Here is a 7,294-nt window from a genome sequence, read left to right as displayed (position 1 = left end):
ATGGTAAAAGTTTGAAATGATCTTTGATTTATTTATTAGAAGCCTCAGTTTAATTTATTGGTAAATCCTATCTGCTCTATATTTTTCTAGAGAAAGCACATAAAGCTTTAATAGTAAAATATTTGCATTACACCTTACTTGTGCTCAAGTAATAACAAAACATTTGTTGTTTTATTATCTCATACTTTCTCTCCTCAGGTGTGGCCCATCTCCTATATGCTTGGAGTGAACTCTGGCTACCTAGCTGGTCTTATTTCACTACTCTGGATGGTGTACACTTTTAAAGGTATTTGTTTTAATTACAATGCAACACATACAGTATATTAAATATGTCTGACTTGTAACAATCAATATGTCTTTTACAAATGTATACACCTATGTAACCACAACCGAGAACAACATATGTCTGAGAACTCTTTATGATTCCCTTTCTATCAGTAACCCCCATCATGTTAACCATTATTTTGACCCCCATTACCATAGATTAGTTCTGCCTTCATATAAAGAGAATTATACTGTATGCAGTATTTTGTTTCCAACTCAATTTATTCAACATTTTTTCTGCATGATTAGGTCACATTGTTACTCATTTTAGTAGCATGTTCTTCATTGTTTTATCATAACCCACTGTATGAATAAACCAAAAAATAGTTATCCATTTTAAATATTTTCTCATTTTGGTTATTATTAATAAAGATAATTATTTCTGTATGTGTATTTTTATGGTTATAAACACTTATTTTGTTGAATTTTATATTAAGGAGTGGAACTGCTTAGTTATAAGGCATATGCATGTTTACTTTTAGTAGAAAGTTTTGAAACATTTTCTAAGTTGTTTTATAAATTTATCCTCAAACTAACAGCAGAATATATAGTTCCAGTTACATCCTTCTCAAGAGTTAGTATCGTCAGTCTTTTTCATTTTAGTCTCTTTGGTCTGTGTTTACTGTTTAACATCCATTCATGTTAAGAACTATAAATAAACCAGTTATTGAAGGAACATACCTCAAAATAATATGAGACATATATGACAAACACACAGCCATCATACTGAATGGGCAAAAACCTGAAGACTTCCCCTTGAAAACTGGCACAAGACAAGGAGAGCCTCTCTCACCACTCCTATTCAACATAGTATTGGAAATTCTAGCCAGGGCAATTAGGCAAGAGAAAGAAATAAAGAGCTCAAAATAGGAAAAGAGGAAGTCAAACTATCCTTGTTTTCAGACAACATGATCCTGTATCTAGAAAACCCCATTGTCTCAACCCCAAAGCTTCTTAATTTGATAAAGAGCTTTAGCAAAGTCTCAGGATACAAAACCAATGTGTAAAATTACTGGCATTCCTATAAACCAGCAACAGTCAAGCAGAGAACTGAATCATGAATTAATTCCCATTCACAGTTGCCACAAAAAGAATAAAATACCTAGGAATACAACTATCTAGGGAGGTGAAAGATCTCTACAAGGAGAACTACAAACTGCTGTTCAAATAAATCAGAGATGACAGAAGCAAATAAAAAAGTCCATGCTCATGAATAGGAAGAATCAATATCAGTAAAATGCCATACTGCGCATAGCAATTTATAGATTTAATGCTAATTATATCAAACTACCATTGACATTCTTCACAAAACTAGAGAAAACCGTTTTAAAATTCATATGGAACCAACAAAGAGCTGGAATAAATGAGGCAATCTTAACCAAAATAAACAAAGCTAAAGGCATCACATTACCTGACTGCAAACTATACTGCAGTGCTATGATAACCAAAATAGCATGGTACTGGTACAAAAACAGGCATATAGACCAGAGGAACAGAATAGAGAACCCCAAAATAAGACTGCACACCTAAAACTATCTAATCTTTGACAAACCTGACAAAAACAAGCAACGGGGGAAGGATTCCTTATTCAATAAGTGTTTCTGGAATAACTGGCTAGCCATATGGAGAAAACTGAAATTGGACTGCTTCCTTCCACCGTATACAAAAATTAACTCAAGATGGAGTAAAGACTTAAATGTAAAACCCAAAACTATAAAAACTTTGAAAGACAACCTAGGCAATACTATTCAAGACATAGGCACTGGCAATGATTTCATGATGAAGACACCAAAAGCAATTGCAGGAAAAGTAAATAATTGACAAATAAGATCTAATCAAACTAAAGAAATTCTCAAATTCAATATCAATTATTTTTCTTTTATGGTTTAATTTGTCTTTTCCTATCTCAAATACTTCTGGAAGTTTGATTGTTTAGCTTTTACTTTTAGATCAATGATTCATCTGAAACTTATGTTATACATGCATAGAATCAAGGTTTATTTCTTCTCTTATAGACATCTAATTGACCCAGTGCCATTTAGCAAAAGTTCTCCTTTCCCCATTCAACTGCAGTGGACTCTGTAACACACAAGATGAGTGATAACCTTTGGGTCTAGTTAACGACTGTCTCTCATGTTGCATTTTATAACTGCTATTTTTTGCATTATTACTATGCAGATATTAATTACTCTCATCATTGTTTTAAACAAGTCTTGATATCTGGTAGTGTTGGTTCTCCAACTTTATGTTCTTCTTGATCATTACCTTACCTATTCTACATTATCTGAGCTTAACTGCATGAAGCAACTTCCATTTAAACATTTCCTCTTATAAAGCTATATATATATATATATCTTATTGGTTCAGTTTCTCTGGAGAACACTAACTAATAAACCTATTTATGATAAATATTTTAAAGAAAATAGTGAAAAGAGAGAACCATTACAAAAACTTACGGCAAGTGTTAATCTTGCTGTAGGTCATAAGCACAGTATCCAATGGATAATTATTCAGTCCTCACAGTTTCCCAACCTTCACTCTTAAGTAGACCACAGTGTCTATTGTTTCCTTCCTTATATCCATATATACACAATGTTAGCTCCCACTTGTAAGTGAGAACATACAGTATTTGATTTTCTGTTCCTGTGTTAGTTTGTTTAGGATAATGGCCTCCATCCATGTTGCTGCAAAGGACATGATCTCATTTTTTAATGGCTGTGTAGTATTCCATGGTGTATATGTACCACATTTTCCAGTGCACCATTGGCAGGCATTTAGGTTGATTCCATGTCTTTGCTATTGTGAATAGTGTTGCAATGAACATATCTGTGCATGTATTTTTATGGTAGAATAATTTATATTGCTTTATGTCCCTTTGGGTATATACCCAGTAATGAGATTGCTGGGTTAAATAATAGCTCTAAGTTCTTTGATAAATTCTTAAACTGCTTTCCACAGTTGATGAACTAATTTACATTCTCACCAGCAGTGTATAAGCATTCGCTCTTCTCTGCAATCTCACAAGCATCTGTCAGTTTTTGACTTTTTAATAGTAGACATTCTGATGGGTATGAGATAATATCTCATTGTGGTTTTGATTTGCATTTCTCTATTGATTAATGATGTAGAGCATTTATTCATATGCTTCTTGGCTGCATGTATGTATTCTTTTGAGAAGTGACTGTTCATGCTCTTTGCCCATTTTTAATGGTGTTGTTTCTTGCTTGCTGATTTGTTTAAGTTCCTTGTAGATTCTGGAATTTAGACCTCCATTGGATGCAGTTTGTGAATATTTTCTCCCATTCTGTAGGTTGTCTGTTTACTCTGTTGATAGTTTATTTTGCTGTACAGAAGCTTTTTGTTTAATTAGGACTCACTTGTAAATTTTTATTTTTGCTGCAATTGCTTTTGGTAACTTCATCATGAGATCTTTGGCAAGGCCTATGTCCAAAATAGCTTGTCCTAGGTTGTCTTTTGGGGGTTTTACAGTTTGATATCTTACATTTAAGTCTTTAATCCACCTGAGTTGATTTTTGTATATGGTGAAAGGGGCCCACTTTCAATCTTCTGCATATGGCTATCCAGTTACTCCAGCACCAATTATTGAATAGGGAGTCCATTCCCCATTGCTGTTTTTGATCAAATTTGTTGAAAATCCAATGATTATAGGTGTGTGGCTTTATTTCTGGGTTCTCTAACCTGTTATATTGTCCCATGTATTTGTTTTTGTGCCAGTATCATGCTGTTTTGGTTACTGTAGCCTTGTAGTTTGAAATCAGGTAATGTGACTTTGTTCTCTTTGCTAAGGATTGCTTTGGTCACTCAGGCTTTCTTTTGGTTTCACATGAATTTTAGGAGAATTTTTTTTCTTAATTCTGTTTAAAAAATGTTGTTAGTAGCTTGATAGGCGTAGCATTGAATCTGTAAATTGCTTTGGGCAGTACGGTCACTTTAATGATATTGACTCTTCCTATCTATGAGCATAGGATGTGTTTTCCATTTGTTTGTGTCCTCTTTTATTTATTTCAGCAGTGTTTTCATAATTTTCATTGTAGAAATATTTTACTTCCATTGTTAGCTGTATTTCTAGGGATTTTATTTCCTGGGTATTGTAAATGGGGTTGCATTCTTGATTTGGCTTTCAGCTTGGATGTTGTTGGTGTATAGAAATGCTACTGGTTTTTGTACCTTGATTTTGTACCCTGAAACTTCACTGAAGTTGTTTATCAGATCTAGGAGCTTTGGGGTAGAGATTATGGGGTTTTTTAGATACAAAGTCATATCATCAGTGAATATCGGTAGTTTGACTTTTCTTTCTATTTAGAAGCCTTTTATTTATCTTGTCTTATTGCTCTGGTTAGGACTTTCAGTACCATGGTGAAGAGGAGTGGTGTGAGTGGGCATCCTTGACTTGTTCTGGTTCTCAAGGAGAATGCTTCCAGCTTTTGCCATTCAGTATAATGTTGGCTATGGGTTTGTTACAGATGACTCATTATTTTGAGGTATGTTCCATTAATGCATAGTTTGTTAGGAGATTTTAAATATGAAGAAATATTAAGTTACCTCAAAGCCTTTTCTGTGTCTATTGAGATGACAATGGAGTTTTTGTTGTTAGTTCTGTTATGAATCACATTTATTGATATGCCTATGTTGAACCAACTTTGCATCCCAGGAATAAATCCTACTTGACGGTGGTGGATTAGCTTTATGATGTACTGCTGGGTTTGGTTTGCTAGTATTTTGTTGAAGATTTTGCATCAATGTTCATCAGGAATATTGGCCTGTCTCCGCCAGGTTTTGGTATCAGAATGATGCTGACCTTACAGAATGAAATAGCAAGGAATACCTTCTTCTAAACTTTTTGGAATAACTTTGGTAGAATTGGTACCAGCTCTTTTTAATACACCTGGTAGAATTCAGCTTTGAATTCACCTGGTTCAGAGCTTTTTTTTTTTTTCTATTTGGTAGGTTTTCATTACTGATTTCAATTTTGGAAATTGTTATTGGTCTGTTTATGGTTTCAATTTCTTCCTGATTCAGTCTTGAGAGGTTGTATATTTCCAGGAATTTATTCATTTCTTTAAGGTTTTCTACTTTTTTGTGTGCATAAAGGCGTTCATAATATTCTCTGATGGTTTTCTTGTATTTCTGTGAAGTCAGTGGTAATGTTTTAGATGGTTTCCAATTTCTGAGATTATACTAAAAGTGTGCAAACTGTAGTCATGAGAATAATTTTTAAAGGGTACCAAGAAACTCTCTACACTATTTTGCAAAGCCCAGTGAATGTATAATTATATTTGTAAAGTTTAAAAAAATAAAGCATTATCACTAATATGTTCATAATATTTTTCTATTTTAATAGAGTGGGTTATAGCTCACCAGGTATGACTTAAATATTGAGAAGAAACACTTCTTTAGACAGAAGAAGAAAATCCCAAATAAAATTATGGAAATAAAGGTCACAATGAAGAACAATGGAAATGGTATACACATGGACAGCATACAAGAATTGTAATTTTCTTGTGGAATTTTAAAATCAAATATAAAATTAAAATGCATGCTACTCTAATGCATACATTACAGAGAGGAATTTAATTGTAACTAAAGTATTATAAAAATTTTAGCATTATCTAGATGTGATAAAGGTAAAAATTTCTATTAGACCAGAAGAACTTGGAAATGCTATTGTAATCTCTAGTGTTCCTGCTCAAAAAGAGGAGTATTACTACTCTTTGATGAAAATTAAAATATATCTGATTAGTCCAAATGGCAAAAGAAAAAAATGACTAAAATCAAAGAATAACCCTCTCAATAATTACACTAAATGTAAATGAACTAAATGTTATTCAGGAACAGAAAACTTAGTGAGTACACCTTTTGTTTCACCTTCTTTTATGTGTTAAAGAAAAGACGATATTATAAGAGATATTATTTACCATAAATAAGAAAGCTATTTTGCTTCTTCCCCATCATCTGCCTAACACTTTCATATTGTATTGAACAGTTGCCATAATCTGAAAAGTGAAGGGTGAAAAATAAATCCAATAAATTGTGGGGAAAATAATATAGAACTATACACAACACTCTACATTATCATCAGCCTTCTAATTCTGATATTGTACTGTAGTCATATAAATTGTGGATTATATAGATTCATTTATCCCATTCACTTTACAGATTATGGGGAGATGGAACATATTAATACAACAGAAGGAGAAGCCTCTAGGGAGAACTTGCTAAATTAATCACACTCAAAATCACAATAGAAATATTGCACTGTACCCTTTGATTCAGTGTACAAATGCAACTGTAAGGTTAATTATGAGCTATGAAAATTAAAATAACAAATCCCACAGTGAAGGACGTTTTTCTTTAGAAACTCCAAAGGAGCAATTAGATTGAATGACATGCTATTAATTTGGAGTTACAAAGGATAGAAAATCTAACTTATACAATTTATCTCTCTCATTTTCTTTAATATATTTATTTCAATATTTTCAACATAAAATAAAAAATCACATCATTCTTTTGGTTCAGTACATTTGAAACATTTATTATTTCAGGGACCAGTAACTGCTTTGCTCACCTTTGAATACCCCATTATTTTTATTTACTACCATTAGGTGAAATGCTGAACCAAATTACTGGAGTAATTTAGTAGGTACTAAAAGGCATCAATAGCTAAGAGATGTTAAAATTTGAGAAATATCTGAATTCTACTGCCATAAAATAGGATTTATATTCATTGATACTTAAAAATTATTATTTACTGCTTTCATATATTTCAATCACTTGTAATTTTAAAAATTATAATTTTATGGATTAATAGTTGTTTATAAATATAGTTATCATATCCATTATTTAATTATATATATACATATATAGTTATTAATGCCCAAAATATATAAACTTAGTCAACTAGATGAAACATGCTAATTACTATAATAAAGACTAGTGAAAACTCCAACTT

The 7,294-nt window shown here is 32.2% G+C and overlaps 1 long non-coding RNA gene across 1 annotated transcript in view; it reads left to right on the top strand.

Annotated features, from left to right (window-relative positions):
* The first annotated feature begins 202 nt into the window (after positions 1-202).
* Positions 203-7,294, top strand: part of LOC108532830 (uncharacterized) — a 9,618-nt gene continuing 2,526 nt past the window's right edge. Inside the window, exon 1 of the long non-coding RNA XR_001886563.1 lies at positions 203-286. This is a non-coding gene — a long non-coding RNA (uncharacterized LOC108532830). The remainder of the gene's footprint in view (positions 287-7,294) is intronic.

The sequence above is a fragment of the Rhinopithecus bieti genome, unplaced genomic scaffold (genome assembly GCF_001698545.2).
Source record: "Rhinopithecus bieti isolate Rb0 unplaced genomic scaffold, ASM169854v2 scaffold_9690, whole genome shotgun sequence".
Lineage (NCBI taxonomy): Eukaryota > Metazoa > Chordata > Mammalia > Primates > Cercopithecidae > Rhinopithecus > Rhinopithecus bieti.
Note: the sequence above shows the minus strand (reverse complement) of the source record. Positions and strands in the feature narration are given on the sequence as shown.